The 12,549-nt window shown below is 39.0% G+C and overlaps 1 long non-coding RNA gene across 1 annotated transcript; it reads right to left on the bottom strand.

Annotated features, from left to right (window-relative positions):
- Positions 1–317: 317 nt before the first annotated feature.
- LOC310634722 lies at positions 318–5,721 on the bottom strand. The gene is made up of 5 exons (XR_014491296.1): positions 5,707–5,721; positions 5,412–5,557; positions 4,157–4,271; positions 2,220–2,264; positions 318–485 (listed from the first exon to the last, which is right to left on the bottom strand). It is a non-coding gene; the product is annotated as an uncharacterized lncRNA (long non-coding RNA).
- Positions 5,722–12,549: the final 6,828 nt, after the last annotated feature.

Raw genomic sequence — 12,549 nt, 5'->3', positions numbered from 1 at the left:
GGCGTTTCTCAGCACGTGCCGATTCGTGCTCCACTTGCAGAGGTTGGGGTTGGCCATACGGATCACCTTCGGACCATAAGACGCACCCTCGTTTTCCCCCCCACTTTTGGGGAAAAAAGTGTGTCTTATGGTCTGAAAAATACAGTAACTGTGTTGTACAATGTCATTATGTTGTACTGTATGCCACTTTGATAGCTGGACAATTAAAGACCAACAATTAAAAGAAAGCAGTGAAGGAAAGTGTCCAATAAATAAATAAATAAGAAATATTGATAACATGTAGGAAATATACATTATTAATAAAATATTCAGCACAATTCTTGAACATCACATTTATTCGCACCATGACAGATGGCAGATTACCATTGTGCTAATGATGCACACTGCTTACAGAATAATTGGTTTCCCATGATGTAGCTCAACTTGTTTACAGCTAAGATGACATACTGAAGAGTGCAAGTTTTAATGATGCTGAGGCCTGGCTCCTGAAATAACATAATCTTAATTAGACCAACAATAAATAATTTTTTAAAAAATACTTATACTTTACTGAAAAATTATGACGTAGAATGATGGGGGAAAATCAACAACCAATCAATTATAATATTACATTTTCCACTGGGCACTACCTAATTGTATTTTCTCATCAGAAGATTCCACCAAATGTTTCTCAATTTTACTCCCCAATTCTGCTCCAAAGTGCCATGAAGACTCTTCATAGCAGACCTAGGTTACACATATGAGATTGAAGTGGGAAGGAAGAGCAACCTGACCAGTCCATTCATATGATGCTGCGGTCAACTCACTATTTTAGATAACTTTAGTATGACTACATATAACATCTATCAATTATTCTGATACAGAAAATATAACTCAAGCCTGTATCAAGCTTGGATAGATACACAAGTCTAAGTGTTATTTTATGCAAACACATAAAATGCTACAATCTAAATAAAATAGCAGAATGCTATGCATGTTTACTTGGGAATCAATCACACTGTGTTCAGTATGTCTCACTTCGTAATACTTATAAACTACAGCATTTTTACACTTTATTCATACTCTTCCTTAATACATAGCTGTCAGAGCCAGCATATGGAGGACCCAATAACTATATAATTATAATCAATGCTTCTGTTATCTAGTGGCACTTTTAACAGGCCTCAACCAAGTAACAGATTTGCTTTTTCTAGCATGTTATGACTGCTTACAACAGAAGAATGTGAACACCAGCTGCAAGGCAACAGTTAGAATTGCAGCTACACTCTTCCAGGTATGTACATTGTGAAAGATGATAGTTTTAATTCATTTAAATAAGTTTAAATTAATTATGAATAAAAATCATGTATATTCAAATATAGTGCTATCTGCAAAAAAGAAAAACCACAAAAGTGGAAAAACATGCTTGTGAGTTTAAAATATTATATAGATAAGACACTAAAATGGTTTCTAGCAGAATTTAATACCAAATAGACTGGATCCAGATTTTAAACCTAAAAAATACCAGTAGCTTCCTCGTTATAGCATCTGTTTCACTCAGCTTAGCAAATTGACAAGAGATGATTTCTATCTGTCCCCTGAATATTTTATTAAGAGTTGCTTTCGATAGCAAAATGAACAACATATAAATTTAACAAACTGGCTTGCATAATCTGGTTTAATGGGTTAAGTAGAGGCGTCAGGAAGTGCATCCAGTCAGTAAATGCTCAACTCCATCCAGTTGCCCTGACTCTACCCTGAATTAAGGGCTTACAGGGCTGTAAAAAGGGAGTTTTTTAATGGGTTAAGTAGAGGAAAGGAGACCTAATCGTAAAAGTCACTGACAGATTTTAGAGGTACTACTTACTTTTCCATGTACTATACTATACTGCTCAAAAAAAACAAAGGGAACAGAAAATAAGACATCCTACTATTAAATACAGTACATTGTGTTGTTTAAGTGTTCCCTTTATTTTTTTGAGCAGTATATTTTAGTTTCCAACATGGGGAAAGGCGCTAGCTAGCCTAGATACGTGCCAAGTAAAATCTGAATCTTATTTAATGGATATACATATTAAGAAAATCGTAGATTCAGAAGAAGTATTACTTTCAGAGCTTTATGTACACACTTGGTACTAACGACTAACGCAGAACCACTGTCAAGTTCTACATTAAGCTCTTGATTAATGAAATGTAATTATGACAGACCTATATACATTTCCAATTATGCTAGCACTTACTCCTCCTCTTTTTTTCCGCTGCTCTTCTTTCAGCTGAATGTTCACCTAAGGATAAAAGAATTTCATTATCAAAAGACCAAACAATAATTTCTAATAAATTTAGAGGCATAGGTCATATCAGGACAAAGTTATATTTCAAGAAAAAAAATGTATTAAGAGAACCTGAATACTCAAGGCAAATATAATTACAAAAAAAATCTGTAAATTTAATAAATACCAGAAATGTTGTAGCATAGATGAAAAATCTTAACTATTTTAATTCACAATTATATTTTATGATATACAAATACCTGGGACTGGAACTTTCAGGAAAAATATGCTAAAGCCTATATTGTACTATATTAGGGAAAAAGCTGTCAAACAGTTTGTCAAGAGGAATGTCAAACATAATTAAAAATCTGTTATCAATAAATTTTACTGAAAGTTTGGATTACCTTTCAATGATTTATGGTTATTCAAATTATTTTTTGGACGTCTTGACACTAATGTCACTAACACCTTGAAATTCCATATTTATTACAGATTGCTGAAGAATATGTATTAGGCCCAAATTAGTAACCTGATTTTATAAGAATTTGAAGAAATAAGATTAACTTATTTTTGCAAAATTTGGGACAAGTTTGATATCCATGAATTGGTTATTTCCTTTAGTTTGAACACTTCAGATAATGTTTTATTAAGGACTGGTTGAAATCACTGTAAGACAGTACTAACAATGCAATTCAGGAATTGAAATGTTAATTCACATGGCTTGGGGATTAAAAAAACCCAAGAGGACAGGTGACAGGCATTGGGGATTTTTTTTCTACCGTCAGCCACCCCAGCATAAAGCGCCCATATTGGGCCCCAATCCAGCTGGCACAGCCAGGTTTTAAGGCTCTTGTGGAAGGCCAGGAATGTAGGGTCCAATTTCACCTCCAATGGGAGCATATTTCAAAGGGAGGGGCCACAGCAGACTCCGCTAGGTGAAATTCTTTGGCAGATGGGATCTGAAGTAGGCTTCTTCTGCTGGAGTGAATGGGATGGGCTAATCCTATTACGGTGAGATAGTTCCTCAGACACCCTGCAACCATGCTATGCAGGGCTTTAAAGGTGACAACCAACACCCTGAATTAGATTTGAAAGCAGACTGGCAAGTAATGCAGCTCACAAAACAGGAGTGTTAAATATACCAACCAAAGAGCCTTCAGAACTATCTATGCAACTGCATTCTGTAGTAGTTGTAGCTTCCTAATTGTCTTCAAGGGTAGTCCCATGTAAAGTGTGTCACAGTAATCCAAGTGAGAGATGACACAGGCATGAATGACTGCTTACAGCTTAATGTAGCAGTTAAGGTGCTAACCAAGACACAGTGAATTCTAGTCATGCCTTAGGCATGTAAACCAACTGGGACAGTCACCCTCTCTCAGCCCAACCCACCTCACAGGATTATTGCTGGTGGAAAATAGAAGAAGGAAGATGTATTAGGTATGTTCACCACCTTGAGTTACTTATAAAGTAATAAAGGTGGGATAAAAATCTAATAAATCCAAAATTTATTTATTTATTTATTTATTTAATTTATATACCGCCCTTCTCCCGGAGGACTCAGGGCGGTGAACAGGGCAATACATAAAAACTAGATACAAAAATTAAAAATAATTAAAACATGATTAAACAATGCCCATAAATTAATACAAATTAAAATTAAAGTTCATTTATAAAAATCCCACCCCGTCCCATCAGGCCAGGCCAGCTTGTTTAAAGAGATGGGTTTTAAGATCGCGCCAGAAGGAGCGGAGATCGGGCGCCATCCGGAGCTCGACCGGAAGATGGTTCCATAAATCCGGTGCACCCACAGAATTGCATATGTAACTAAATTGCATATGTAAAATTGCATATGTAACTAAAATTGCATATGTAACTAAATTTCCAGAAAACAAACATATAAAATTTACCTCCAAATTCAATTTTGTAAAAAAGGTATCCTGTCAAGATTACAGAAATCACAACAGGCTGCATTTCTGGTGAAGGTTTATAGAGAGCCCACAACCTTGAAATATTACCCAGCATCTGTAAGTAGGAATAAAACAGACATTATTAGAAAGTAAACTAGTGCTTACTAATTTATTAAATTTATGTGCTTTTTAAATTCAAACTCGTATTTTATTAGTGACCAGAGGTACTCTTAAAAAAAGACCACCTTGAATATGAAGGCTTTATTCAGAATGCATTTAACTTCATTTACCCAAGAAAGTAAGAATTCTTTTGGATCACACTTGTGGCCTATTATTCAGTAGTTTGCCACAGTGATCAACTTACAAGCCTTTGAAAATCCACAAATGGAACATGGAAACCAAAGCCCATCCTTATTAAATTTATTTCTCTAGCCTAGCAAACAGCATCCAGTTAGTAGGATTTTTTATGAGTTAACCATAAACTACATTAAGTGCGTCTAACCACCTCTGGGTCTTCCATTGAAACTATGGCTGCCCAAGCCATAGCTTAGAATAGATCCTACATGAGCAAAGGCTCAGAAGGAGGTAACTTTATACATTATTTTCCATCCTACAACATCTCCAGGACAGAAATCAAAATACAACACATCTGTATGCCACACTGGCAACGGCAATCTACAGTTTTTATAATAGCTTCATGTAAGTATCATACCTAATAAATTCCTACAGCTTTTGCCCAAAGAGGATATAGAAGATGATAGGAACTTTCACCTCTAGTGGCAATGAATCTAGTATACTCTAGGATTGCATACCCAAGGCTCACATTTTAACAGCCACAAGTGGAACTACAGCTCAGGAAAGCTTATTCCTTTAAATAGCTTGTTAGTTGGGTAAGATGCTACTAGACTCGAGTTTTTGCCATTAAAAAGGCTCTCCTACTACAAAGTAGGGCACGAGAGAAAGTGAGGTAGTAAGTCCTCTAGTAGTTCTCGCGGATGGGGCTTCGCTTGCTTGCACGGCCCGGTTGCTGGCATATTACAGCCCAGTGTTGGTCCACGGAGCAGGAGTTGGAGATCCTTGGACTACATCCTTAGACCCATCCCGGTAACCTTCCCCAACAACGGAGCGTTAATTTCGTTCGCAAGCGACGGGGCCGCTCCCAAGGCGCCGGATGGGGCGCTGTCAGACAGCAAAAGGTAAAAAAAAATAAATCTCCTAGCCAACCCGCTATCCCAAAGGATAACATCTAACCCACCTTCAAAGTCAGAGAAACCCTAAGAATGAAAGGTCACAAACGGATGATTGTAGAGTAAGAATGCCGCAAGGGATGCTGGATACGGAAGTAGCGTCTTCCTAGAACGGCTCTTCATCCGGTTTTGGCCGCCTACAGCACCCCCTGTTCTGGATGATTATGCTAAAGCAGGGGTCTTCAAACTTGGCCCTTTTATGACTTGTGGACTTCAACTCCCAGAATTCCTCAGCCAGCTTTGCTGGCTGAGGAATTCTGGGAGTTGAAGTCCACAAGTCATAAAAGGGCCAAGTTTGAAGACCCCTGTAAGAGTTGCTTCCCGCCGCGCAAAGGCTGGACGTTGCTGAAAAAGACACCTTGGCCTGGCTTATTTTCTGCAGATTTCAGTTCTTTCGAATACTAGGGGACAATTCGGGGCACAGACACCGTTGTGCAAGGAAGCCTTGTTCTTTCTGCTTCTCCACGGGCAGGAGCATTAACTGCCACTTGAGTTTAGAAAATACACTTACGATTTCAGTTCGATTCAGTGCGTAGAGGAAAATAAGCCTGCAAAATTCAATAGCGTATATCCAAGAGAGGTTGAAATACCACGGGCGCTAATACGCGGATTAATTCCGTATTATTTGATTAATTGACGCTGTATTTTAAGTTGCAATAGGGTCGGGCTGCCCACTATACGCTTTGTATAGCCTGCTCTGATAATTCACGCTGGTCTAAGACGTCTGATGTTCCTCGAATGATACACTTATATAAATTCAGTGTGACTCCTCCCAAAAATATGCATAGAACTGTACTTGTTTCGGCTTACAAGTAATCAAAGCTTAAAGTATGTGCTTTTCACTTCAAAAGTTACTGATTTCAATAGAATTTATTCCTAAGTAAATATGTATAAAATTACTACTTTAACCACCACCCTTTTTCTCTTAAAGTACGATATATTAAAGGTAAAGGTTCCCCCGCACATGCGTGCTAGTCCTTTCCGTCTCTAGGGGCCGGTGCTCATCTCCGTTTCAAAGCCGAAGAGCCAGCGCTTGTCCGAGGACATCTCCGTGGTCATGTGGCCGGCATGACTAGACGCCAAAGGCGCACAGAACGCTGTTACCTTCCCACCGGAGTGGTCCCTATTTTTCTACTTGCATTTTTACGTGCTTTCGAACTGCTAGGTTGGCAGAAGCTGGGACGAGTAACAGGCACTCACTGTTACGCGGCACTCGGGATTCGACCCGCCAAACTGCCGACCTTCTGATCGACAAGCTCAGCGTCCTAACCCACTGAGCCACCGCGTCCCTTTTATTATATGTCCTCAAATACAGATGACTCATCATAGCAGTACAGCTTATTGAATAGGGGCAGCAATGGTTAAACTTTTTATAAAATCACTCCCTATTCACAATTAAGAATTGCAGCTTTGATTGTTGTAACATGGAATGACCTCAAAACAACTTTTTTCACAACATAAACTGCATATAGAATTGTTAGGAATGGAAGGAATCCAGTCCAACTGAGTCAAATTCTGCTTTACTGGCAATTAATAGCTAAAAGGGAAAATTATGACAGCTTCAGACCAACCCATTATCAGATTGGGAAAGACTCAATTAGATCCTTCATAAACTAAATGCCATTTTTATTCTATGATCTACACCACTTTTAATAACTCATTCCACTTAACTGTCATACTGGTTTTAGCATGGTTAGGATTGTCCAGCACTTCTGGAAGGCATCAGGTTGGAGAATACAGCTTAAAATGAACACTGCTTAGGGGGAGATGCACATCATCTTTAAAATGTTAGTTTTACTCTCAATAAGATTCACCTCTGTATAAGTACACATAATATGAAATGCAGATTCATAAATCTCTTATGCTCACTTGCTATACTTTCAACTTACCCATGCAAGAGCTTCTCTTTATCATAAATCTGAAGGTTAGTTATGTAGATTTGACAGACTGCAGGATGTCTGGTTTGGCAGGTGAATATTACATAGGAGGAAGGGGAGACGCGTCTGTTGAATTTATTTCAGCTGTTGAAACATGTTGCTGAGATAGTTTGAGGCTTGTATTAAATTCAGATGGTTAACAATAAAAGATAGGAAGACTCAATTTTAAACTGTAATCTTGATCTTACTGAAGAGGATTTATGGAATGTAGTTTTATAGGTTTTGTAAAATTCTATAGACCAGGGGTATCAAACCACTGGCTCACGGGCCAGATGCGTCATCCCAAAACCCGCCCACCCCATTGCTGGCAATGGAGAAAAAGGTCCAATACATTAATAATAATAATAATAATAATAATAATAATAATAATAATAATAATAATAATAATAATAATAAAGTTGGAAGGGACCTTGGAGGTCATCTAGTCCAACCCCCTGCTCAGGCAGGAAACCTTATACCATTTCAGGCAAATGGCTGTCCAGTCTCTTCTTAAAAACCTCCAGTGTTGGAGCATTCACCACCTCTGGAGGCAGGTTGTTCCACTGGTTAATTGTTCTAACTGTCAGGAAGTTTCTCCTTAGTTCTAGGTTGCTTCTCTCCTTGACTAGTTTCCATCCGCTGCTTCTTGTCCTGCTTTCAGGTGCTTTGGAGAATAGCTTGACTCCCTCTTCTTTGTGGCAGCCCCTGAGATATTGGAACACTGCTATCATGTCACCCCTCACCCTTCTCTTCATTAAACTACACATACCCAATTCCAGCAACCGTTCCCTATATGTTTTAGCCTCCAGCCCCCTAGTCATCTTGGTTGCTCTTCTCTGTACCCTTTCTAGAGTCTCGACATCTTTTTTACATCGTGGTGACCAAAACTGGATGCAGTATTCCAGGTGTGGCCTTACCAAAGCATTGTAAAGTGGTATTAGTACTTCACTTGATCTTGATTCTATCCCTGTTAATGCAGCCTAGCACTGTGTTGGCTTTTTTGGCAGCTGCAGCACACTGCTGGCTCATATTGAAGTGATTGTCTACTAAGACTCCGAGATCCCTCTCACAGTTACTACTATTGAGCAAGGTACCACCTATACTGTACCTGTGCATTTGATTTTTCCTGCCTAAATGTAGAACCTTACTTTTTTCACCATTGAATTTCATTTTGTTAGATAGTGCCCAGTGTTCGAGTCTGTCCAGATCCTTCTGTATCTTAAGCCTATCTTCTGGAGTATTGGCTATTCCTGCCAGCTTGGTGTCATCTGCAAATTTGATGAGTTCCCCATCTATCCCCTCATCCAAATCATTAATGAAGATATTGAAGAGCACTGGGCCCAGAACAGAGCCCTGGGGCACCCCACTACACACTTCCTTCCATGTAGATGCGGTTCCATTGAGGACCACACGCTGAGTACGGCCTGTCAGCCAGCTACGAATCCATCTGGTGGTAATGCTATCTAACCCACATTTTTCTATCTTATCAAGTAGTAGGTTGTGATCTACTTTATCAAATGCCTTACTGAAGTCCAAGTAAATTATATCTACAGCATTCCTCTGGTCCACTAGTTTTGTCACTTGGTCAAAGAATGTAATAAGATTTGTCTGGCATAATCTGTTTTTGACAAACTCATGTTGACTTTTAGTGATGACTTTGTTTGCATCAAGGTGTTCGCTGATTTGTTGTTTGATTATCTTTTCCAGAATCTTCCCAGGTATTGAGGTCAGGCTGATAGGTCTGTAGTTTCCTGGATCTATTTTTTTCCCTTTTTTGAAGATGGGAACTACATCAGCTCATTTCCAGTCCTCTGGTAGTTCCCCTGTGCTCCAGGATCTTTGAAAAATATAGTTCAGTGGTTCTGAGATCATGTCTGCCAGTTCCTTGAGAACCTTGGGGTGTAATCCATCTGGTCCTGGTGATTTGAACTCGTCAAGGCTGGACAGGTGCTCACTTACCATTTTCTTGCCTATCTTAACTTGCGTTTCTATTCTGTTTTTTATGGCAGTGGTTTGGGTAGGTTGGACTGTTTTTTCCCTTTGTGTAAAGACAGATGCAAAAAACGAATTAAATAGTTCTGCTTTCTCCCTATTGCTTGTCACCTTCTTGCCACTTTCCCCCACTAATGGACCAATCATTTTCTTAACTTTTTTCTTGTTTTTTTTATGTTGAAAGAAGCATTTTTTGTTATTTTTGACTTTGGTCGCAAGCCTTAGTTCATTTTGAGCCTTAGCTTTCCTCACTTCATCTTTGCAGGCACAGGCTATTTGCTGATATTCTGACTTAGTTATGTGCCCCTCTTTCCAATTCTTATACTTGTCCTTTTTATCTTTCAATTTATCAGAGAGTTCTTTATGCAGCCATGCTGGTTTCTTTTGAGAGCTGTTATTTTTCTTCTTTGTTGGTATTGTACTAGACTGGGCCTTTATTATCTCACTTTTCAAAATTTCCCAAGCTTCTTGGGTTGTTTTCCCCTTTAGGAATCTCATCCATGGAATTCTTCCCATGGTCTCTCCAAGTTTATTGAAATTAGCTCTTTTAAAGTCCAAGACTCTAGTTTGGCTGTGTTCTATTGCTTGTGCCTCCAGAATGTTGAATTCCAATATTGCATGATCACTTCCCCCCAAGGTTCCTGTGGCTTTGACACCTTCTATCATTTTATCTCTGTTTGTGAGAATTAAATCCAATATGGCTAATCCCCTAGTTCCCTTCTCTACTTTTTGGGAGAGAAAGTTGTCTGCTAGGTTTGACAGGAATCTGTTTGATCTTCCACTTGGTGCAGAGTTTGTCTCCCAGTTGATATCAGGGTAATTAAAGTCCCCCATTACTATTGTGATGTGCTTCTTACATACCTTAGTTAGCTGACTAGCAAAAAGTTCATCTATTTCCTCTGCTTGGTTGGGCGGCCTATAGTATACACCTATGGCAATGTCATTTTTCCCCCTTTTATATTGACCCAAATGCTTTCAAGTTTACAGTTTTGACATCACGTTGCGTGACATCACGTGATGTTGCGAGTTTGACATGTCTGCTATAGACCATAATTTCTGAAATGCACTGTTAAGCTATATTCATTGCAGAACACTAACTCTTAATTAACTGAACCACAGTTCGTTATTTTAACTGGATTTGTATACATGCTAAATTACAAATTAGCTAACATTTTATTTTAGCATTTTTTGTAAATATAGCTATAAACTGGAATGCCTGAACACTTTTATAAAGTTCCAGAGAACAAATTACAGTGTTACCTTGGTACTCATCTTTAATTGGTTCAGGGAGTTACGATGAGTATCAAAAACGATGAATACCAAACAAATTTTTCCCATAAAGAATAATTTACTGAGTCACAAGGCAGCCGACACTGACAAGTTCTAACTTATGCATCGAGTATCAAACAAATGATAAGTACAGGGACAAAATTTTCACATCAAGATGTCTTGAGTACCAAATCTGATGAGTTTCAAAGCAGTTGAGTACCAAGGTACCATTGTATTATAATGGAACAGCTCCAATACTAATTAAGGACACTTTGCAGTTAAATACTAGTTTGTAGTAGATGAACAAGGTCTAAATTACAGTTACAAAACAAACTGCAACCTTGTTTATATCGTAATAACTCCAGGTGAATTCTGTAGCTAGCTTTTTGATACTGGTAAGCTTGCTAGTAAATCTTTGGAGGTTGGAATACACGTTATTGTGTAGTGGGTTCTGGACCGCATGGCAAGGAAGAAACAGATGAGTACCGCATGTCAGCTCTTTATTGGTAGTAGGCGCGTACTGAACAAAGGGGGTTACCTGGACCCCTTATATACCTAGCCAGGTATCACTCCAGCCAATCCATCCGTCCGTATCTCCCACGGAAACTCTTCAGCCAATCCGGCCAGAGCACAGCGCCACCTGGTGGTACCTGCAGAGCTGTTGCTCACACCCCATACATAACACATGTGACTGTTAGCCATGAGGCATGGTGGCACAGTGGTTAGAATGCAGTATTGCAGGCTCATTCTCCTCATTGCCAGGAATTCAATCCTGATGGGGTTCAAGGTTGATTCAGCCTTCCATCCTTCTGAAGTTGGTAAAATGAGGACCCAGATTGTTGGGGACACTATGCTGACATTTGTAAACCACTTAGGCCTTAAAGCACTATGAAGCTGTATATAATCTAAATGCTATTGCTATTTATATTCTCAACATTGTAAATATATATTGAAATAATTAAGCTAAATTATTTCTTGCAGCTTTGTGGATTTCTAAAAATAAGTGAAGGGGAACTGGGTACAACATGCTAGATCAAACTTCCCTAACATTGCACCTTCTTCTATTACAGGGGTGTCAAACTGCCGGCCTGTGGGCTGGTTTCATCATACTGAAGCCGTGCCCACCCCATTGCTGGCAATGCAAAAAAAGTCACGATGCGTCACAACACAACACGTGATGTGGCAAGTTTGACACCCATGTTCTATTAGGCTAACAGATACCAATTTGCTTGATCAGCAGCCTGAGAATCCCATCCAAAAAGCGCCATATAAGTGCAATCAATACAAACATACCTCTTTTTCTGCTGTGTTCTCATGTTACAGGTGGGCAACTTAAACTACAACTGAGACCAGAATTTCCATTGTTAAGCAAGGTGGTTGTTAAGTGAGTCACACCCAATTTTACCTTTTTTCCCATGTAGTTGTTAAGTTGAATCACTAGATGTTAAGTGAATCATATAGTCATGAAGCAAATCCAGCTTCTCCTTTTGACATTGCTGGTCAGAGGCCAGCTGGGAAGGTTGCAAAATGGTGATCACATGACCGTGAGATGCTTAATCTGTTGTAAATACATGCAGGTTGACAAGCTCCTGGATTTTGATCATGTGACTACGTAGATGCTATATCACTTTTTTCCAGTGATGTAACTTTAATGCCGCTTGGGGGGGGGGCGAAAGCCCTAATAAGCAGGCATATACATAGAATGAAGGCTATTGCTAAGCACATTGGTTTGTGCTTAAATTGGAAGCCGCCCTGAATCTTCGGAGAAGGGCGGGATATAAATGGGATTAAAATAAATAAATAAAAACTTCAAATGGTTGTGAAACAAGAGTTTGTTAAATCAAGGATTACCTGTAATATCTTCAACAGATACCTTTCCCATATCTGAGACTTTGGTCTACTTAATTGCATAGGTGTATTTTCCCTCTTATTCCAACACATTTTTTTGTGCTTGATGCAATCTTAACAC

This window comes from Vipera ursinii, assembly GCF_947247035.1.
Source record: "Vipera ursinii genome assembly, chromosome: 1".
Classification (NCBI taxonomy): Eukaryota; Metazoa; Chordata; class Lepidosauria; order Squamata; family Viperidae; genus Vipera; species Vipera ursinii.
The sequence above is the reverse complement of the archived record's forward strand: the minus strand, read 5'-3'. Positions and strand labels throughout refer to the sequence as shown.